Consider the following 24,320-nt stretch of genomic DNA (forward strand, 5'->3'; position numbering starts at 1 on the left):
GAATACAGAAAAGAATTTAACCATAAGCTACTCTTTAAATCAAATGATAGAACGTGTCGTCTTTTCCTTTTTCTAACTCAATTTGATCTTCACTTACTGAAGACCTGTGTTACTGGGAAAACTGCAACCTTTTAAATGCCTTGCATCACTCGGTCTGTAGTCAGCTACTGAGAATAATGCATGTGCTTTGATGTGTCTGCTTTTGATACTAATAAGAGTTCAGAAATGATAATGTTTTTTCCTTGCTTCTCTAAGAGAACAATCATTCTTTTCTCAAATGTAATATTCCCTGCGTCAGCTGAAGAAAATACAATTTTAACTTTCATATCCAAAATAAGAATAAAGAACTGCAGCTGGAAATGCTGCAATGACCTCTCACCAGATGTCCATGACATTTTGAATTGAGATAGACTTAAAGCCTCTAAATCTTGTTTTTTAATCTCCTTCACATATATGCTTATCTGTGCAATCTAGCTGTTTCTTAATGTTTTCTTCTCTCAGAGATGGATGTTCTATGCCTCTGGCTTTTAGGGATTATGCTGCAGCTTGAATACTACTCCATAGTAATTTCACATGACTCAATTCTGTTGTTGATTCTGACTGTAATGAAAATAAATGAGATTTTTTTTTCCAGTCTCATTTTAATTTACTTAATGTAATTTAAAAATGATTTGTCATACAAAGCCCTTATGCTTGCATATTGGCAAGTAAAAGTAGTTCCTTCTCCTAAGTCCTCAGTTATTACAGTGTCTCCACATAGACTAAAATATTACTGCATGATGAACAACTTACTAGACTGGGCTTTGAATTTGCACAAAAGCAAGATTTTGTCACTTGATTGAAAAAGGTTTGGTTCTTCAAAAATCCCTGCAAGATAATGGATCAAGTTTTCATTGATTTTAAGCACTTTCTCCTCTAGGGAAAGAGCCCTAAATTTGTAATTTAGAAACCTGAAGTGAAAATTTAAAAATGCAATTTTTAACCCACTTCTCAAAAGTTACCAGAAGAAATGCCTTAATTCTTAAGTAACCTCCTTTCCCACAGTTAACTTCATCTTCTGTTTATGATTAAAGGTTCACATTCTTGGCAGTAGTAAATTTTTAGCACTTTGTGCTAAAATCAAGGCATTATTTTATCAAAGGAAATTTTAATATTTAATTTTTTAGAGGACAAAAATATATTTCCAAATATAATAAATATAAGAAATTATTTTTATTATTATTTTATTATAAATGCAATAAAAATATATTTCAAAATATATTGGAAAGTCTTAATAACTGTTCAAAGGAAATGAAAGATCAAAGGAATGAAGCAATCAGCATCATTCTGTGGACAATTTTACATTTGAAAACCTCTCTTCAGAGTAGTTTGCCTTCAGAAGAGAGGGCTCCAGTGTGTTTACTGGCTGAAGACTTGGTCTGGGGGCAAATGAATCTAGCTTGATGCAGGAGTCTGGAAGATCTTACCGTTGTACCCTGTGAAGGTGAGATACAAACTGGTGTCTCCTTGCTTCCTCTTATCTGCTGACTTAAATTTGCTAGGCCTGGAAGATGGGAACAAAGAAGTTCCTGCTGAGATCCAGAAACCAGAAACTATCACTCCAAAAGAGCAGGCTTGGCCGCTTGGACTATAAGTGAGAATTTGTACCATTGTCATTAGTCGCCCTCAATTGAACAATGCAACCTCTGAGGACACATCACTACTGAAGATCAGCACCTGACACCAAGACATTCTTGGATCAAGGAATGGTGAACTGCTTTGCTTTGCTGTGTTTGTTCATTTGTATGTTTGTCTCTTTCCCTGTTTTCTATCTTTTCTCTTTATTTCCTTTTATTCTTTTCCTTTTTGTAGTGGCTGTTGCCTAAAATTGTCTTACCTGTAAAGCTTATTAATTGTAACTAGCCAGTTAGACAATTTAATCTCCATGTAGTTGTTGTTAATTGTAGTTTAGAAAGCTCTCAATAAATTAATGTGTATTATTCCTCTGAGTTTTGGATGACTCCATCGCAGTAGAGTCCTCAAGGGGAGGTTGAGGGAGAGAAAAAGATTCACCTCCCTCAAAATCCACTGAGTGGGAGAAGATAGGAAGATATAAACTCGTGTTCTTTCTTTCAAGTAATAATGTAGCAACAAATTGATATGCTGGATTGGAAAAATTAGGAATACAGAGAATATCCTTTCTCTTGAAGTTGTTTTAACTGCAGCATTGGAAGCAACTAAACTTGATGAGCCAGAGAAAGTATAAATGAGAACACATCTGTTTAATCTGGGGATGAGAGTACCTGACTGCATGTGATAAATAAAACCTTCTTCTACAGGTTTTTTACTATGAGGTGAATAAAGTAAATGACCATTGAATAATAAACAATTCTTGGACTGCTGGGGAACTCTGTGAGATGCAAAGTGACAGAATTTGATCTCCATTAGGCTGGAAAGGCAATTTAAACATATTTCATACCATGGATAAGTGCTCTAACTCAAGAACTGTCAAACAATATAGGACAGGAGGCTAATCTTCCTATTTTGTTTCAGAAGTAAAATTTACTTTCTTATTTGCTTTAAAAAAAAAAAAAAAAAAAAGGAAAAAGACTACAGTTACTGAACTTAAAGAGAGAGATTAAAGATAGAAATACAGACTGGAAGGTTTTTTTGTTTTTTTTTTTTCCTCAGATGATACAGTGGTTGTGCCTTGGAACTAAAATTTTTAGAATATTTTGTACTTGGAAAGGATGTCTGAATATTATTTCCTTCTTGTGGGCTATGATTGGGCTGCCATTCTGACTTTTCAGTATTAGACTCTAGTTTACAATGAGACAATAAGTACAAATTTATCTTGTACATTTACAGAGTTATTTGTTTTGTTTTTGCCATAGTTTCTTTGTCTCAAGCATACACAAGCTGTATTTTTATGCTGATATGCAAAAAGGCTGTAATTATTTTGACTTATGAACATATGAGGCATTGACACATTGGCATATGAAGCAATATGAGATAATCTACCAGACGAAGAAAGAATATTATCATTTAGACTTCTAGTTCTGAATCAATGAACTTAACTCTGCAAGGTCTTAGATTCATTATCAATCCAGTTACTACAATTAAGTTTCATAGGGAATAAATGAGAATAGCTCTAGCCCTATTATATTTATATAAATTTCAACAAGGACAGTTCAGTAGTGTCTGGAATTTAATTAATTTAAAGATCCAACTTTTTTTACTTGTAGAAATAAAAATCACAGAAGGAATATCACTTCTTGATGTCTTAATTCTTCATTTGCTCTTTTGAGCAAAGAAAATAAGAAAGTAAGATGCTAAGAAAATTATTTGCTTGTTTGTTTGCTTCTTAGATATTTCATATTTTCCCAGAGGCAAACAAAGGAAGTTATGCTGTTTTTACTGAACACCATTAAGTTTTCCCATTGAAAAATGTTAATTTGAAGAAATTCACAGTGAAAGTTATATTCCCTAACCAATAACACATGTATAGGTTCACTGGACCTTGTTTTTTGTTGTAGTGCAACTATTTTTATTTCGTAAGATAAAATTTAAGCCCTTTAATTTAGTTTATAATTTGCTTGACTTATAGACCAAATACATCTCCAGTCATGGAGGCACTTTAAAGTTTGCTCCTAAATACATTTTCTTCCTCGTTGAAATATGTTCCCTTAAAACATGAAGACAAGCATCAAGACTATCTTACTGATATAATATTCATGAGTTTTAAAAAATCTGATCTAAAGCTTTAGTATATAGTATTTAAGTACAAAAACTTTTACATCCAAAAGGGATTTGTGTGTGACTTTTCTTTTTCTTTGTGGTTAGCTATTGTCAGAGAATATCTCTGAGAGTGTGGAGCATTTGTCAGCCAGCAAATTTTTATATAATTCATAGAATCATAGAATCACCAAGGTTGGAAAAGACCTCCAAAATCATCCAGTCCAGCCATCGGCCTATCACCAATATTTCTCACTAAACCATGTCCCTCAGTACAACATTAAATGTTTCTTGAGCACCTCCAGAGTTGGTGAATCCACCACCTCCCTGGGCAGTTCATACTCTCTTGAAAAAGTATTTCTCAGTGTTCAATCAAAATCTCCCCTGACACAACCTACGAGCATTCCCTCTAGTCCTATTGCTAGTTACATGGGAAAGAGGGTGACTCTCACCTCACCACAACCTTCTTCCAGACAGTTATAGAAAGCAATAATGTCTTCCCAGTGACTTATCTTCTGCAGACTGAACACTCCCAGCTCCCTCAGATACTCCTAATAAGACATGTGCTTCACTGCCCTTCTTTGGACATGCTCCAAGGCCTTATAGTGAGCCCAAAACTGAACACAGACTCGATGTGCATACTCACTGGTACTGAGGGGGACAATCACCTCCCTGCTCCTGCTGGCAACCCTATTTCTGACATAAGCCAGGATGCCACTGGCCTTCTCGGCCACCTGGGCACACTGCTAGCTCATGTTCAGTTCAACTTTGATCAATAACGCAAGGTCTGTTTCTTCTATAGTCTTCCAGTCACTCTCCTGCAAGTCTGTGGTGTTGCCTGGGATTGTTGTGGCCAAAGTGCAGGACTCAGCACCTGTTGAATTTCATCGTAACATCCTCAACTGAGCTATCCAACCTGTTCAGATCCCTCTGCAGTGTTCTTCCTACTATCAGGCAGGTTGACATGTCTTCCCAACTTGACATCATCTGCAAACTTACTGAGGGTGTCCTCATCCAGCTCATCAATAAAGATATTCAAGAGGACAGGCCCCAGTATTGGGCCTTGGGGATCACCACTTGTGACCGGTTGCCAGCCGGATTTAACTCCATTTGCCACTACTTTCTGAGCCCAGCCCACTAGCCAGTTCCTCACCCAGCAAATAGTGTACCTGTTCAAGCCATGGGCTGAAGTCTGCTTCAGGAGAATTTGGGAGACGATGTTAAGCTTTGCTGAAGTCTAGATAGATTACATCAACAGCCTTTCATCCATCAGACAGGTCACTGTATCATAGAAGGAGATCAAATTGGTCAAGCAGGACCTGCCCTTCATGAACCCATGCTGGCTAGGCCTGATCCCTTGGTTTTTCCTCACATGCCATGTAATCTCCTTCAAGATAATCTGTTGCATAATCTTCCCTAGCACCAAGGTCAGGGTGACAGGCCTGTAGTTCCCTGGATCCTCCTTATTTTTGTAGATGGAAGTCACAATGGCAAGCCTGCAATTCTCTGAGACCTTTCCAGTTGATCAGGAACGCTGATAGATGATGGAAAGTGTCTTGGCTATCACCTCTGCCAGCTTACTCACCACCCTCATGTGGATTCCATCCAGCCCCATGGACTTGTGGCAGTACTAGTAAATTAGCTGGTTAATACAAGAACGCCTCTTGCATACAGCCGCAGTTTAGCTCCCTAAATCCCCCATACTCATTTTTAGAAATAGGGATTGCAAAGTTCCCAACAGTAAACTGATCACTGTAGAATATATATGTGCTGTTGAATATATACAGATATGCCTCTCATATGTTCTGTGTGTAACTTGAGTGTTGAGTTCCATTTCTGTCTGACTTACCTTCAGTAGGTACATTATCTGTGTCTATACTTAGTTTCTGAAAGGACAGAAGGGCAGGATTTTCCTGCTAGAAACTGTGTCTAGATGTGGGAGCTCTATTTCAGATGTCCTCTTTCTTTGCTTTAGAATTAATAATATAAACATGACATATCCCATTGTTCAGAACTGGGATACTCTCCACTGAGTTTTCCCCATTCTATTTTATTGGTCCTGCTATGAGAAATAGTAATTTATTCTCCATATGCGGTATATATTAGATTCTGTATATTTTCTGTTAATTTTTAGGTTTTCTTTTTTGTTTTTCCTGACACTATGCAGAAGTTTTCATATCCTAAGTATAATTTGCAAATAATAGATTCTCTGTTCATAAGCAGAACAGGATTAAATTTTTGATTTGGAGAAGTGGACTGGAGGTATAGAAATCTATTTTTTCAAATAATTTTTTTATCAATTTTTAATTAATCGTTGAATTATAGAATATCTTGAGTTGTAGGAACTCATAAGGACCTGTAAAGATCATTGAATCTACACAAGATCACCCAAAAATCAGACTGTATGTCTTAGAGCATCGTACAGACACTTTTTGAGCTCTGACAACTCAGTGCCATGAATCTGAAGAGGCTGTTCCAGTGCCCGACTACCCTTTGGTTAAGAACCTTTTCCTGATTCCCAACTTGAATCTCCCTTGGTGTAATTTCCTGCTGTTCCCTCAGATTCTATCACTGGTCACCAGTCCCTTTTGTGAGGAGTTGTAGGCTGCACTGCAGCCTCCCGTCAATCTCCTCTTCTCTGGGCTGAATGAACGAAGGAACTTCAGCTACTCCTCCTACTTCTTCCCCTCTAGACCCTTAACAATCTTTGTAGCTCTTTTTTACTTTATGTCCTTTTTGTTCTGTAGCACCCAAAATTACACACTGTGCTCAAGATGAATGTGCCTCAAGTTTAGAATGTTGACCCATAATTTTAATGTACCACCATGAACTGCAGAACTTAAATTGTTTTATTTAGAATTCTTAAATGATCAGAGTTTAAAAAGATGTCTCAGCTTTAACTGTTATCAGTTAGACACACAGTAGAATGGACAGTGCAGTAAATGGCTTTCTGAGTGCTTAAGTTTTGTTGCTGTTTTTTGTTTTAATTTCTAATGGCTGTTTAATGAAAGGGAATAGGAATGAGGCCTCTTGAGATCCCTTCAAAACATCATTATCCTCTGTTTTTATCATTTTAGCCCCAATGTCAAATTTTCTGTTACATACTACAATACCACTTACATTTCTAAGATTTACCTGTTGATGATGCCAGCAGGAGAAGGGAGGTAATCTTCCCCCCGTACTCAGCACTGGTGAGGCTGCACCTTGAGTACTGTGTTCAGTTTTGGGCTTCTCACTGAAAAAAAGACATTGAGGCCCTTGAACATGTCCTTAGAAGGCCAACAAAACTTGCAAGAGGTCTGGAGCACAAGTCTTATGAGGAGCAGCTGAGGGAGCTGGGATTGTTTAGTCTGGAGAAGAGGAGGCTCAGGGGAGACTTTATTGCACTCCACAACTTCCTGAAGGGAGGTTGTGGTGAAGAGGGGTTTGGCCTCTTCTCCCAGGCAACAAAGAGGATCCGAGCACATGATGGCAAGTTCTACCAGAGGAGGTTTAGGTTGGACATAAGGAATAACTTTTTTTCTCAGAGTAATTAGACACTAGAATGGTCTGCCCGAAGAGGTGATGGAGTGTTCAAGAGGCATCTGGATGAGGAGCTACAAGATATGGTTTAGTGGTTTGTGGTAGCAGTGGTAATGGGAGGGTGGTTGGATTAGATGATCTTAGAGTTCGTTACCAATTTTGTGATTTTATGATTCTATGATAAATACCTATATTGAGTGGACATCAGAATTCACAGCACTATGAGTAAAAATACTTGGCTGCTGTTTCCAGTTAACTGGGTTAAATAAATCATGGTTACTGCAGATACTGTCTATGTATAGCTTACCATAAGATACTAAACCAGTAGAAATTATACAGTTTTCAGGTACCTTGCTTTAATCAGTAAAAAAGTTGTGCAATCACAGCGAAACGAGGGCTAAGAAGGGAGTACCTGTTAAAAACTGCTCTAATGCATTGCAAGCTTCTACTCATTTATTTTTGTTGTTTAATTGAATGCTTCTAGTGTGAGCGTTAAAATGTTATGAAATTGTGCCTGATACATATTTGCAGATGGCAAACATAATGTACTCCTTTGTAGTGATGTCAGTGACATGAAGTATTCTATTTTTGTGTCTTGTGTAGAGAATCTTCTTAGTTTTAATTTGAAGGATCACATCACGTCCTCAGTGAAAGAAGACATTGCAAAGCAAGTTTTAAGAACTGTAAAATTAAAAATGTGAAATACAGTTAAAATTCTGAATAGAATCCTAGAATCATAGAATGGGTTAAGATCATCTAGTGTCAACCTCTCTGCCATGGACAAGGGCAACCTCTGCTAGATCACATTGCTCAAATTCCCCTTCAACTTGACCAGGGATGGGGCATCTACAACTTCCCTGGGCAATCACATCTCAGCACCACCATAGTAAAGAACTTAATACTTAAGGTAAATCTACTCTCTTTTAGTTTAAAGCCATTGCTCCTTTTTCCTTACTGATAGTAAGGCACTCTGATAAATGTTTTCTCTCCATCTTTCCTGGAGGCCTCCTTTAAGTTCTAGATTGCTATAGAGTCTCTCAAGAACCTGAAATACTTGCTTGAACAATTTTTGTCAAGAAAACAAAACAGGCTACTTCCTATGTAATAAGTTTACTTTTATGTGAGACTAAAGCTTTAGGAAAACATTGCAATTCTTTTTATCCAAGATTTTTAAGCTTGTGTGTGTAACAGGAACTTCAACAAAAATGCTGCTGTGCACAGAAATTAAATGGAGCTAATCAAATATTCTGAGGAAGCATTACTTTAATTTTAGATTAGGTGTCTAAAACGGAAGAAGGCTTGCAATACTTGGGCATACAAAAAATTTGTAAACCAATATGTAGATTCCTTCAGTGTATCTTACATGCTTTAACATTTATTCTTTAAATGCACAGCAGTATGTTAATGTTCATTCACCATCTTGGCACTACTTAAAAAGAATGGAGTTACAAAACCTTAGATGGCTATTTTTCAAAAGCAGTTAATAAGAGACATTTTCTTCTTTTCACAGTATTGAAAACTTCTGAGGCAGTAAACAACAGGATATCATGTATATTAAATATACATGAAAGTCTCAAAAGCCGTTTATATTTTGAAAACTGAAGAATGTTATCAAGTGCTGATGAAAGAAAAAAATGTAAATTATCTTAAGGCTTCAGGGGGAAAAAGAAAAAAAAAAAAGAGGATTCAAAAAATCTTGTTTATTTCTTAGTTTCAGAGAATAATCATAGAGAAGAATAAGTCACAAAAGAAAGAAACAAACAAACAAAAACAACAATACTAAGAAACTGAAGATTACTGTCTCTAACAGAAGTAAAAATAGCAAAATACAGAAGTGATAACATATTAGTCAGGTTGAATAGCATGTGAAGAACTTGTGTTTTTAAAGGGACTCTGAAAATTCTAGAAGTCTGAAGAAATAATTTTTTGAAAATGCAAAATTTTTAGCTCTTATAAATTTCTCAGGGATTTTACAGCTCAGTTGACATTTCCTGAAGCATATATTGTCTCAAAGTTGCAGGACTTTTTACTGTATTTTCTTTTTGCAAACTTCACCATCCTTACTGATTTATCTTAATACTTAATACTTGATACTTGATACTTGGTACTTAATACTTGAAGATAAAATTTCTTCTCAATAAACAAATTAACATAAATTTTGTCACTAAATAGGTATTTTTAATATTAGATATTAAAATGGTAATTTGGGCCCATAAAGAATGTTCTGACAAACTTTTTAGACAGATGTAATTAAGGACATAATGATTCATTGATTGATTAACCTAAATTTTAATTACAAAATCTACTTGTATGCTTTTAGACTGACTATAATTTCGCCTTGTTTTTCAAAAGTGAACAGAGCCCAGCATTTCTCCAAAAACAAGTTGTGGACTAGCAAGCATTCCCTAGAATTTTTCTTAAGCAAGTTATTATACCTCATAAAAATTCCATGCTATTAAAAAAAAAAAAACCCAGCTATTAGAGTTCTGTCTATATATACATTTATGTCTTTTCAATTCCTAAACTTCTAAAGAATCATTGATGTATATATATATTTTTTCTGTGATAACACTATTAAAATAGAAGGAAAGCTGTTTTTTTGGTTTTTTTTTTTTTTTTTTTTTTTTTTTTTTTTTTTTTTTTTTTTTTTTCCCAGCATGTAAAAGAATTCCACAGAATAATGCTAGATTGAAAAATTATGGAAGTATCAACTACATTCAACCCTCTGAACTATGCACAAAATATTCAAATAGCAGTATGACACAAAAAACTACTGCCAGATACTACCAGATAAAGTGAAACAGAAACAAATATTTAGGAACTGTTTACAGGCATGAAATTGACAACAATTTTTAACAGTCCACTGTGGTATGAGGATAGTTATACCAGCAGATCCAAGAGGCCTCATGAATATCATTGGTTAAATCTGTTGCCATGCTTCTTCCTAATACATAAGATTTGGATGCCTCTTGTATTAGTTTAGTCCTTCTACTGGGTTTATACTAATTTCCCTCAGAAAGCCTCAATTATGTTACCTACAAGCACATACAGTTCAAGAGCCATAAGTTCTTCACCAGAGGTATATACGAAAAGAGTGACATAATGCTTCAGATTATTCTAGATTTCAATTTTAAGTAAAAATAATAATAAAAAAGTAAAATAAAATAAAATCAGACATTGATCTGATTAATAAAATTTTTGTTTGAATTTGAGAATATTGGAGAAAATACTTATGTACCATTAGGGGACAGTCAACACTTTACATACTACCTCTTTTCACCTTAATCAGCAGAACAGTGCATATTGTCTTATGGTAATTATAAAGTTCTGTCTTTCAGTAGTTCACAATACTGTTGGTGAAGAAGATGGAAGAAATGGAAGACAATAACGAGTATCTTCATCTTTTATCTCTGAATTCTATTTATTTGAATAAAGCAGTTTGTTGTACCTAGTAATTTCTGCTATTTTTACCCAGCAGCAGGAACCTACCTATACCCTATCTCCTTTCTTTTAAAATCAACCATCTCAGCAGAGGAATGTAAAATACTTATGTCTCTAGTGAGGATCATTAAACTTTCTTTTGCTGTTATCTTTGACAAATAAAATACCAAATAATGTAATTTCAACTTTATTTATCTGTCTTTAGTGTATTTACAGTAAATATTAATACAGATATTAGTTTTCCCCAAGCCTGCAACATTATAATAAAATTTATATTACATATTGGGCCACAGCTTGATACATCCTCACTAGATAAAGAGGAGGGGAAGAAGGGGCAATAGCTGCTCCTGACTCCTCATGTACCCCCAGTCCCAACCAATGGGGAACTGGGTCTGGGTTTGCCCTGACACCATGGGGCAGGCAGGGGTTATTGCTTTTGATTATTAACTTGATAAATTTACCTTTTGGAAGGAAGAAAACAAAACAAAACAAAACAAAGAAACTAGTGTCAGTGTCATAACTAGATTAACTTACTGCCACAGGAGGAATAAGATCTAGCCCCTCCCCTCTTGGCAAAAACAAAAGCCAGTCAAACAAAACAAAACCAAAGATTCCCATCAAACAGATAAACCCTTAGCATAAATGGGATTTAGCACTTGGCCTGTGAGACAAGAAAAAAAAAAGAAAAAAAAAAAAAAAAAGAAAAAGAAAAGAATCATAAAATCATAGAATGTTTTGGGATGGAAGTGAGCCTTAACAGTCATCTAGTTCCAACTCCCATTGTTTGCAGGGATGCCTTTCAATAGACAAGTTGACCAAAGCCCCACCCAACCTGAGCTTGAGCACTTAAAGGGTTGGGGCAGCCACTGCTTCTGTGGGCAATTTATTTAAGGTTCACTACACTGAGTAAAGAATTTCTATCTAATGTCTGATCTAAATTTACTGTCTTCTAGCTTTAAACTGCTACTCATTCTCTTGTTATACACCTTCCCCATCTTTCCTCTCCCCATCTTTTGCTCTCTTCAAATACCTGAAAGGTGCTTACACTGAGAGTGGGGCTGGTCTCTTCTCATTGGTGACAGGTGACAGGATGAGGAAAAATGGCCTCAAGTTGTGCCACATTAAGTTTAGGTTGGATATAAAGAAAAACTTATTTAGATAAAGGGTTGTTAAGCACTGGAATAGGCTTCCCAGTGGTTGAGTCACTGTCTCTGAATGTGTTTAAAACCATTTGGATATGGTGCTCAGGAAAATCATTTAGCAGAGGATTGTTGGAGTTAGGGTAGTATGGTTAGGTTGCAGTTGGACTTCATGATCTTTAAGGTCTTTTCCAACATGAGCAGTTCTATGATTCTATGATTCTATGATTCTGTGATTCCGTGATTCCTGAAGACTCCCCCTTTCAGTACTTGGAAGGCTGATACAAGGCTCCCTTTAGCCTTCTCTTCTTTGAACTGAACAATCCCAGCTCCCTCAGCCTATCTTCATGGAAGAGTTTTTCCTATCTCTCTGATCATCTTTGTGGGCCTTCTCTGGACCCCCTCTAACAGGTCTATGTATCTCTTATATTGGAGGCCCCAGAGTTCAACATAGTATTTTATGCAGAGTATCACAAGAGCAGAGCAGAGATGGAAAATCATTTCCCTTGATCTGCTAGCCAGTTCTCTTTTAATACAGCCCAAGATATTGTTGGCTTTCTGGGCTTCAAAAGCAAATAGCCAGCAATGTTGTACCTGAAGAAACCCCTTGTGTTTTGTTGTGGTTTTTTTTTGCATCTCTAGACAAGTTTAGTGTCTGCTGTGCCTTTGCTTTGTTGCTCCCCTTCCTACACTCTCTGGTAATATCCCTATAGTATAACAAGCATATGTATCCCTGCCTCCACTCTGTGTGGATTTTGTTTCTGTGTTTTAGTTTGGTTAAGTGGTCCTAACTTAGCAAAGCTGGTCTCCTATCTCCCTTACCCAACTTCTTGTCAGTCAGGATTGAGAGCTCTCCTACCCTAAGGAAATACCTTTAAGTCTCTCCCCATCCTCATTTGCTCCTTCATGTCTGATGGCAATTTCGCAAGGAATCCCACTTTGTAGTGCCCTAACTAGCCACACATATGATCTTCAGAGTTTCAGAGACTTGATTCTATTTTTACCCGTCCTGTACTGGACCAGTCTTGAGAACTGATAAATTTCTTCTGCATTAGTAAGCAATAGGTCTAGTAATGCTTTCACTCACACCAATATCTAGTGAAGAAAATTTATGCTTGGTATTATCACAAAAATCTTAAACTGTTTTTCAAATTCAGACTTTTTTTTTCCCAAAAACTGAAGAAAAATTACAAAAGTAAAAATAGCAATGAAAAACTCAGTTGAAGAAAATTATTTTGTTTACAAAAAGTTCAAATATATTTTTCTCTGAATAAGAACTTGAAAACTAAAAGTTTTTCACCTGGTTTATAGACAAATCCTTGTACAGCCATACTTTAGTGAACGTATATGTTCTTTTCACTTACATTTCCATGGTATTTACACAACTTGTTATCTTCTATTCCTTGTTACAAATCTATCTTCCTGTTATCCTTAAATCTGACATAAGATATACCTTTATTCTACAGATACCATGATAGTGATTATCACAAAGCAATATATATATATATCTGTAATAAAAATACAAGCCACATTAATTGGAAATCTAATATCAAAGGCCAAATTTTGTGCTGTCTCCAGGCATGGAGCAGAAGTTCTCTGCAGCCTAAGAGAGGCCCATGGTAGAGGAAGCTGTTTCTCTGCAGTTTAATTTTACATTAAGATTTATGCTTTTGAATTACAATTTTTATAGTGATTAAGAAAAAAAAAATCTTCCTAACATTATAAAATTTGGACTAGACTTACCAATTTTCAAAAATATTTTCCAGAGTGAGGATGATATAGCATAACTGAGAATTTTGGATCAAGGGCATAATATAATTCTTCTCTGTCACTTGGGTATTAAACATGAATTATATCAGGTTATTACACCTACCACCTTGCCCAAAGCAATGATATTAATGTTTTTACAGAGCTATCAAAACCTGCTGTATCAGAGACTAGAATGATTTCAAATTATTATCAAGTGCAAGAGTAACACTGAGGAAAATCACATTAGAAGTAACGTGGAAAATATAAAGGATATTTCATACTTTAAAAAGGCCTAGTTGAGTGTCAGCTGTTAGCAAAAACGACAGCTTAATTTTCACTACTATTTTTGCTTTGATAATTATGTAACTTTTTTTTTTTCTAATATAGGAAAAGATATTGCAGTATGTTTTAGAAAAAGTCAAAGCAATTCCATTGAAAAGCAATAATTTCTATAGTAAGTGTGGAACAAGTGGCTACCACCCTTTATAATGATCTGTGTTTGATGGGCTGTTTTAACAGTGATCCACGTCTCAGTTACCTGAATGAACATTCTAAGAAATACTTCTAGAAAATCACTTCTAGAGAATCACAGAATTGTAGGGGTTGGAAGGGACCTCCAGAGATCATCGAGTCCAACCCCCGTGCCAAGGCAGGTTCCCCACATCTGGTCACACAGGTAGGCATCCAGGCAGGTCTTGAACATCTCCAGAGAAGGAGACTCCACCACCTCCCTGGGCAGCCTGTTCCAGTGCTCCGTCACCCTCACTGTAAAGAAGTTCTTGCACACATTTGTGCAGAACTTCCTATGCTGCAGTTTCTGGCCATTTCCCCTTGTCCTGTCTCCACTCACCACTGAAAACAGTCTGGCCTCGCCATTCTGCCCCCCACACCTTAGATATTTATAGACCTGGATCAGGTCCCCTCTCAGTCTTCTTTTCTCAAGGCTGAACACATCCAGTTCACTCAGCCTTTCTTCATAGGGGAGATGCTCCAGGCCCTTCACCATCTTTGTGGTCCTCCGCAGGACTCTTTCCAAGAGATCCCTGTCTTTGTTGTACTGGGGAGCCCAGAACTGGACTCAGCACTCCAGATGAGGTCTTACCAGGGCAGAGTAGAGGGGGAGGATCACCTCCCTCGACCTGCTGGACACACTCTTTTTAATGCACCCCAGAATGCCATTGGCCTTTTTGGCCACAAGGGCACACTGCTGGCTCATGGCCAACCTGTTGTCCACCAGGACAAATATACCTCTTTTTATTATGAGCTCTTGAAAATGCACTGCTTTATTGTCATTCATGTGTAAAGCAATGCTTAAAATTACAACATCTATTCAGTAGTTCTTTTAGATATATATTCTTTTCAGTCAGATCAGATTACACAATAGATTTTTTTTAAATTAAAACATAAAAAGGGAGCAGCAAAATCATAAAACTAAGGAGATATGTGACCTTGTTTTTGTGAAACTAATACATCAGGCTGGTTGCAATTCTTAGTGTGTTCTGAAGATTTTTGTCACAGTGTTGATGAAATTTTACTTCTCCTGTACTTCACCTTTGAAAACAGTTGTTTACAAATGTACATACTGCCAGAATGGGGTGACATGAATGAGACATGATTGTTAAGTGAGGAATATTTCTGATAAGAAGGATTTATAAAAATCTGGTAAAGACATAGGGTCCAATTTTTGAATTGAATATCTGATTGCAACCCGATACATTCCATTTGAAAATTTGCAGGTAATGTATTTATGCTGACTAAAATTGAGTTGCAAAGATACAAAAAAAATTGACATATTTTTCGTTAATCTTGAAATCTATTCCTAAATTCCTGTATTGAAATGGAAAGCATAAATGCATATTTTTTGCTGTTCACAGGACTGTGTGTAGGCAATGTTTGTCATAGCTTGAGTTAGCACTGCACTGTGATTTCCTTGTGTTCTAGTTTCAGCCCAGACTGTTAATAGCCACCTATGTTTTGGTTGCTGCTGAGGAATGGATGCATGCCTGGGGCCAGGTTGGACTGCTTGGCTGGAAAGATTCATTGCCAGGATGGCACAGGGTAGGGGATGGCTGCATTGCCAGCTGTTCCAGGTCTCATGTAGCCCTTGGGCCCCAAGTTGAAAATGTGTGCCCTACATCATGCAGAAAATTGTTGTGGGGAACTGTAGTGGGGCTGATTAAAGTGGACTTAATTTCATCATAGTAGCTTGTGTGGTCCTGCATTTTGGATTTGTGATTAAAACAGCATTAATAACAATGTTTTAGCTATTGCTGATCAATGCTTACACAGAGTGAAGCCTATTTTGTATCTCCCCTTGCCCTCCCAGTGAGAAGGCTGGCAGAGCAAAAGGAGTTAGGAGGCAACACAGCTGAGGCAGCTGGCCCAAAGTGATCAGAGGGATGCCCTGTCCCAGATGACATTATGTGCAGTGCTAAGAGCTCAGAGAAAGAAGGGAGAAGGGATCACATTCATGTTATGGCACTTGTCTTCCCATTTAACTGTTATGCACCCTGCTTTCCTGGAAGTGGATGAACTTGTCTGCTAATGGCAAATAGAGAATCAATTTCTTCTTTTGCTTTGCTTGCATGTGCAGCTTTACTTTGTCTATTGTTATAAGCATGTATATTTTAAACATGGGCTAACAAGAAAGGAAGCTTAGTAATGACTTATTTATGTATTAGCCTTCTAAGTATAAAATGAGGTATTGTCCAGGGCTTTTTGGACAGTGAAACATGGGAGCTGTACTGACCCTGGTTCTGAGGATTTGGTTTATGCATATTTTCACTCCCTAGGAGAGTCTGGATGCCTATCATAAGCAGTACCATTTATTTAGTTCTTCATGGAAAAGGAACAGTGTGTACACGTGGAAAAGAAACAGTAGTAATCAAGACTTAAGAAACAAAGACACATTACCAGCTGAATCTAAAGCACAGTTTAGCTTAATTTTGGCTAATTAAGCATTCAATTCCCTACTCAATGAAAATAGTTCCATAACTGCCATAGCAGCAGAATGTCTGTCTGAATATATCTTCCTAAATTCATGTCATGTAAAGATAGGTATAGCACAACAAATGACCTGACTATTGCAAGTGCAAGGGTACATGCAGATGAAAAGTACTGCTATATGAACATCTTCCAAAAAGTAAAGCTTAATTACATATGAACAATTATTTAACAGTTCTTAGTTTAGACTGGGAGGTGGAATGAGAAAAAAAAGGGAAAAAAAAGTGTGATAGATGAAAATCTGTGATTTTATGTAAATGCTTGTGAACTGTTTCTCTAAATTTATATATGCTATTTCTCTTCAGTGTATGAATACTTACAAATTATTTTTTTTTTTGCTGACTGTGAGAGCAGTTTAAAGAAATGACTTGGAAATCTGTAATAGAATATATTTCTGTTTGTTGGGTTTATCTAATCAGTATGAGGATACTAGAAAGAATCTCCTGTGTTTACTTCTGCTTACAAAACCTTAATATAGAACCTATTGACATGATGGAGTATACTTTTGCCCATCAGAACCCTTCCTACAAAACTATTTGGAATGCTATTCAATTTATTGCATGAGAAGTAAGTTACTCTTGTTTAAGTCATGTAGATACTGCTGGGTAAAATGACTCTCATATTTGAGTCTGATTAAAAAGAGAAAAAGAAAAGTTCATATATATTGTGCTCAAAAATTTTAATGAAAGAATATAATTCATGGTACTAGCTGCTGGTCTTTTGAAAAGCTAAGATATTTTGATTCAGTGAGATGACAATCTTTGATACAAGCGCTAACATTCCTCATTTTATGAGGAATTTGGGAAATGTATTGTATTTGCAATTCCTTGAGCTGGGCATGGGATTAAAGAAATCCTCACTCATAAGAAAACATCCTGTGTATTGACCAGCAACCTTCTCCCTTTCCCCAAAATTCACTCCACGACAAGCTGTTATGGATATGTGAATAAATATCCTCATATTGTTTGACCACTATCCTTTCATTAAAGATCATATTCTGCAGGTCAGAAAATTTAAAGATGGCTCATACTGATTAAAAATTTGTTGAGCATATGTTTTTGCAACTCAGAAAAGTTAGATGTTATCTGGCTTCTAAAATTTAATCTTCTACGTATGCAGTTAGTCCATTTGACTGCACTGTACTTTAAATGGCATATTGTGGTAAAAACAAGACTGAAAATGTTTAGACAGCTGTGTTTTGTTCATTCAGGACTGTCTTTTTTTTTTTTTCTTTATAGATAAATAGAACCAAATTATCACAAGAGCTTTCAGATTTGGTGAGTAAGGTTTTTAGTTGTTTATTTTTTTTTTTACTACCATGGCACGTATTTCTGCTTCATGGTGTTTTGGTTGTTGGGTAATTTTGTTTGTTTGTTTTTTCTCCCCATGGAAATAATGTTCCCAAAACTCATGATCAGTTTTCTTTCTTTAAATACCTTTATCTTCCTCAAAAACAGACCTGATGCTCTAATGATAGATAATAATGAAATTGAAGGACAAGAAATCTGGGATGAGGCAATCCTGGATATACAACCTTTGGGGTGAGAGGCTGGAGAACAGCCTCACAGAAGGGAATATGGGATTTTGGTTGATGGTGAGTTGAATATGAATAAACAGTGTGCCCTGGCAGCCAAAAGGGCCAGTTGTGTGCTGAAGTAGCACTGCTAGGTTGAGGGGAGAAACTGATCCTCTCTGTTCTGTGTTAGTGTGGGCTCACCTGTGTGCAGCTTTGGGCACTACAGTAAGAATGACATAAAACTATTAAAAGAGCATCCAAATGAGGGCTACAAAGATAGAAAATGGGGAAGACATATGAGGAGTAGCTGAAGTTCCTTGTTTTGCTTAGAAGAAGAGAGTGATGGGAGACTTCATCATGGCCGATAGCTTTGTTATGAAGGAGAACAGAGGGACAGGTGCTGTTCTCTTCTCTGTGATGACCCAGGGGAACAGCATGGAGCTGCATCAGAGAAGGTCAAGTCAAAGGCTTAGGAAAAAGTTCTTCCCAGAGAGCTTGGTTGGGCACTGGAGCAGGCTCCTCAGCATAGTGACGTTGCTACCAAGCTTGCTGTGGCATTCAGGAAAAGTTTGGACAAAGTTCTTATACATATGATTGAACTTGCAGGTGATCTTGTGTGCAGCCAGAAGTTGGAATCAGTGATCCTTGTGGGTCCCTTCCAACTTGGGATATTCTACGATTACAAGAGAACTTCTTTTTCAGTTCTGAGTTCTACTCCTGAATGCATTCTATTACCTCAGTCCAGGGTTTTGAAACTTTGATGTTCCTGGAGCATTCCTTTTGTATTAACAGCATATAAGGTTCTTAAAGGGTATTTAATCAACATTATGATCAAGGGAAATTACTTTATAGGAAAATACATTCTACATTTGATTATTTAGAATATTTAGCAATTTCTTTATGGAAACTCTAAAGTTTCATTATGTTTCAATGAACGACAATTCATATATTTTGTGTTTCCCTCCAGGCACATTTCTTTTTATTTCTCACTGTACTACAGAGAAGTTACTCAGAGACAGCAAATATTGAGGTGGAGTACGGAAAGAGGTCTCACCTGTCTATTGTTTAGCACAAAATTTTGCCCTGAAGGAATGTCCAAGCCTTCAGAAAGCTTTTCTGTTAGCTTAAATGAGAGTAATTCTGAAGGCAAAGGCCTACTCTCAGCAGGTGCTTGGTTTGTTGTGTGAAGCTTTCCTGAATATTTCATTACTGATAGGAGCAGTCTTTCACATACTATGAGATTTATTAACTGTTTCTTACGAGACCTTAGTCCATCTTTCCATCCATAGCATTTTCAGAGTTATTCCTGTGGACTCTGCTTCTCTGGTCATCAGACATTCTACCATAAATCATAGCATGCCAATGAAAGTATCCTTCTCTCTGTTTCTTTGTAATATCAGGCATTGTTTGCATTCAGTCAATGAATTCATCTTCTTGCCTTTTTTTTTTTTTAATAAGAAATATTTTCCTTCCAATAATCTAAGTAAGTGTTCTTAATTGTGCCACTATACATTATGTGGGAAAATTGACACGATAAAAACAGTGTCTGATGTTGCCATGAAAGATTACGTATAAATGATGCTTATTTCTACTTTCAGACCATTTCCTGAATGCAGGATTCATACAATTAGTTCAAAGTGTGCTGTTGGAAGTAGTAAAAACACCCCCACAATCTGTCAGAAATATTGATTGTTATGGCCTACTGAATTTTGACTCAAGCTTTATCTGCTTGAAAGTCCTTTTTAGTTTGTTAAGTTCTCCTAGTAAGCTTCATTTCTTTAAAGGAAAGTGATCTTCAAGCTTCACTACACCTTTAAAATTCTGTGCAGAACTCCTACTGCCTTGCAAGGGAATTCAACAAGCAGTTGAATGTAGCTCACAAGCACATCAGGAGACAATTAGCTGAGGCTTTGTAGTGAAGCTTCTGTAAGTCAGATAGCTTCTGTAGGATTTATATGGAGAAACAGAACTGGATAATTAGCAAAATATTAGATAATAATATGAAAAATAATTATATCTAGTAAAACTAGTGTTCAGAGAAAAAGAATATATTGAGCTTTTTGTAGAATGCATTTAATCATTTTTACCTTTGTTAAATTCATTTCTGACCATTACAGCTGAAATTGTCACAGAAGGTCACAGTTCTGTTGCAGCTGACTTTCTTATTAGAAAATCAAGATTGCTTACTTTGTGTATCTGAATATAGTATGACAAAAAAAAAAAACACGGCATGGTATCCAAAAATATCATCTCATGTACAAGAGTACATTACCCTAGACATGTTCTTTCTGTTTTATTTACAGTATTTGTACATTAATTTAGCATCTTTTTACCTTATGATGACAATAATTGTTTTAAATATTGATATAATTCTTATACATATTGCTCTAGTTTCAAGTTTGCATCAAGCTTATTTTGTAACATGGATTTTATTATTACAATTTGCTCTTGTATTTCATTATGGATCAAAAAATACTTGTAGAAAAACAGCCAAATAGACCTAAAAAAAAAAAAAAGCTTATTTTCTTTTTTAATAAACAAATAAGGACATTGCAATATTTCTAAAGAAAGGAGATTCTGTGCATGATCAAATCTACATTATAATCCATTTACCTCAAACATTTAAGTTTTCACATCTGCAGTATTGAAGTACATAACTCATATATCACGGTTAAAAACACAAGAGACTTCTATGGAAGTGATAACCTTGAACCTAAGCCCGTATCACTACAAGACTAGCTGAGGGCAAAAAATTTAAGATGTTTTGGGCCTCTTCAAGGCATCAAGTAAATACTGTCAATACTGTCAATGCCATTTTAATTTAAAAAAACAAAAAACAAATGAAAACCAGTCTAGTGAGCAACAGCATAGTTCATACACTTCAGACATTTCAAAAAGTGTAATTTCAGACTCATTTCTGGCACTGACTGGGGGGAGTACACTCAAAAAACAGTAATTCTTTTGAGCCTTGGAAGTACTGGATGAGTACTGAGAAGACTCAAGATAAGGGTTGGGTTGTGTGACAATTGTCTCAGGCAGAGTGTTAAAGTGTTTTTCAGAGCTAGTGTGAGATAGGAGTAGATAGTTATAAGCTTTGTGTATAGATTTTTCCCCAACTCTGTTTATCAATGTATCTGTAGATTGTATATTTCTGTACTCCACTAATCACTGATTACTGTAATAGAAGCTGTCTTTAGAGCTTGATCTGAGAGTACTACCTGTGAAAAAGTAGTTTAAGCAAACACCGTAGTATATATTAAGTATAGACATAGTTCACTTAAGATGCTGTTTTGGGAAAAACAACACAAAAAAGAGGGAAGAAGGGAAGGCAAGGAAAAAAAAAAAGGAAAAAGGAGAAACCTTGGCCATTGATCATCTAGCATTTCTACTGACAGATCTAATGCTCCAAAACTGCACCCTTTTATGCATCCGAGTAATGTTCTATGAAAGTCCTGTGGTTTCTCTTTCAAAGAACCATAGAATCATAGAATCCTTATAGTTGGAAGGGACTTACAAAAGTCATCTAGTCCAACTCCCCTGCAATAAACAGGGACGTCCACAACTAGATCAGGTTGCCCAGGGCTGGATCCAGTCTCTCTTTGAAAGTCTCCAAGGACGGGACATCTACCACATCTCTGGGAAGCCTGTTTGTTCCAGTGCCTCACTATTCTCTGTAAAAGTCTTTTTCCTTATTCCATTTCCTTTTGTTCTGTCACCACAGACCCTGCTAAAGAGTCTGTTCCCTTCTTTCCTGTAAATGCCCTTCAGATGCTGAAAGGCTGCTATCAGGTCAACTCAAGCCTTCTCTTCTCTAGGCTTAACAGCCCCAGCCTGTTCTCTTAGAAGAGGTGTTCCATTCCGTGGACTATTTTTGTGGCCCTTGTCTGGAACGCTTCAACAGGTCCAGATCTCTCCTGTACAGAGGTCTCCACATCTGAACGCAGTACTCCAAGTGATGCCTCACCAGTGAGGAGTAGAGAGGCAGGGTCACCTCCCTTTATCTGCTGACCATGCTTCTTTTGATGTAGCCCAGGATATGGTTTGGATTTCTAGGCTGTGAGGGCAGATTGCTAGCTCAAGTCCAGCTTCCCATCCACCAGTTCCTCAGGTCTTTTTCAGCAGAACTGCACACAATGCTTTCATTCACAAGCTTATATTGGTAGTAGGATTGCCTTGACCCAGATGAAAGACCTTGCATTTGGATTTGTTGAACTTCATGAGGTTCACCTAGGTCGACTGCTCAAGCATGCCTAGGTCCCCCTGAATGGCATCCTATTCCTCAGGTGTATGCCTGTATCAACTGTATCCCATTGCTTGGTGTCATCAGCAAACTTGCTGAAGGTGCACTTGACTCCACTGTCAATTGTTGAAGATATTGAAGAGTACTGGTCCCAGCACAGAGTCCTGGGGGACACCACTCATCGCTGATCTCTATTCAGACATTGAGTCATTGTTCACCTCTCTCTGAAGTCGATCCCGGAGCCAATTCTTCGTCCACTGAATAGCCTATCCATCAAATCTGTATATTTCCAATTTGGAGAGAGGGTTGTTGTGGGATACCATTTCAAAGGCCTTACTGAAGTCAAGATAGGTGACATCAGTGTTTCTTCTGTTGTCCATTGATGAAATGACACCATGTGTCTTTCCAATCTTTGCTAATTGGATGTACCATGAAGTGAAGCCTGTGAAATGTAAAGCCTGTGAATGATGTACATTTATAGTAAAAGTATCAAGAGTGCCTTCATTCCATCATGTAGTATAGATGATCTTCAGTCATACCAGTTGACAAGCGCTCTTTCTCACTCTTTGAGTTAGATGTTAAATTGCTCTCTCTCTACCGCAGAAATTAAATGAAAATATATTTACAAAAATAAACTGTTTTTGATGAGGTTATATTTTATTATAAATGCACACATTTATTTCCTTTTCTTGGAAGTATATTTTTTAAGTTTGTTGTGAGTGCAGCTAAGAACCATATAACCACACATTCACTTTTTCCTCCACTACCATTGGAACTGGAGAAGAGGAAAGGTAGAGTAAAAGTAAAAAAAATTCATGGGAAAGAGATGTGGAAAAAGAAAAAAGAAAAAAAAAAAAGGAAAAATAAGGAAGAAAGAAAGAAAACAAGTGATGCAAAGACAGTCACTACCTCCCATAGATAGACAAATTCCTAACCAACTCTTGAGCAAAAGTTGTCTAGCCTACCTAAACCCTACTCTATCTGTTTTAATGCTGGTTAGTTCAGGTTATTGGCCTTGTTGTATTCCTTCCCAGCCTCTTACTCATCTACACTCTTGTGCACATCAAGGGGAGCAGAGAAAGAAAATCCTTGACACTGTGCAAATTTTGTTCAGCAGTATCTGAAACATCACTGTCTATAGTAGAAGCCAAGATTCTCAGAAGTCTGGAATTTTCTTTCATCAGAAAGTGCATATGAAAACAGATATTATTTTCTCTGTTCTCTAGTTTTATTCATAACTGAAAATAACAGTAGTGCTACTCCTTGGTTGCTCTTTTAACCCATAGAACAGAAAGCTGTGTAACAAACCCTGGCTTCCTGATTTGCTGTGGAATTCAGTGGGTGTCAATATGAAATACTTCTGATTTTCTTTTCTCTTGCTTTTGTTTAAATCTCACAAAACACCGATGAAAAATCTCAATAAAATAACATCCTATTCAATCAAGGAGCTTTACATGCTACTTTACATATTTTTATAAAGTTTCAATATGAAAGAAGCTTTTTTTTTCTTTTTTTTTTTTCAGTCTGCTCATATTAGAAGAATTTTTGAGAGAGTTTTTATCACTTGTCCAACATTAGTAGAACATTGAGCAAGACCTTTCTGTCAGTATTTTGTTATAAAGGATATCCCTTCCCCTAGCCATCATCTTATTTCTAACAGAGTGGAATTCTTTCTCTTGAATGTGGTGGAGATGTTCCAAACATTGTCTCGTGGCACAAGCAGTGCTGGTATTCCCTATCAAATAAATCTTGAAATACCTTTAATGTATTGTTCATTTTGCATCATATGTTTTTCCTGTGTAAAGAAAATCTTTATAGCACTTCTTAGAGAGAAGTCTAATATGAACAGGTGAGCCATAAGAAGACATGGATTTTGAAATGCTTCTTGCTGAAACACTTTGATCACTGCGACTCAGCATTTCCTAGTAGAAAAATACTATACCAATGCATATTAATTTACTTCTGCTTCTCAGTCGTTATACATAAAAACAAACAA

This window comes from Tympanuchus pallidicinctus, unplaced genomic scaffold (assembly GCF_026119805.1).
Source record: "Tympanuchus pallidicinctus isolate F22 unplaced genomic scaffold, pur_lepc_1.0 scaffold1, whole genome shotgun sequence".
In the NCBI taxonomy this organism is placed as follows: Eukaryota; Metazoa; Chordata; class Aves; order Galliformes; family Phasianidae; genus Tympanuchus; species Tympanuchus pallidicinctus.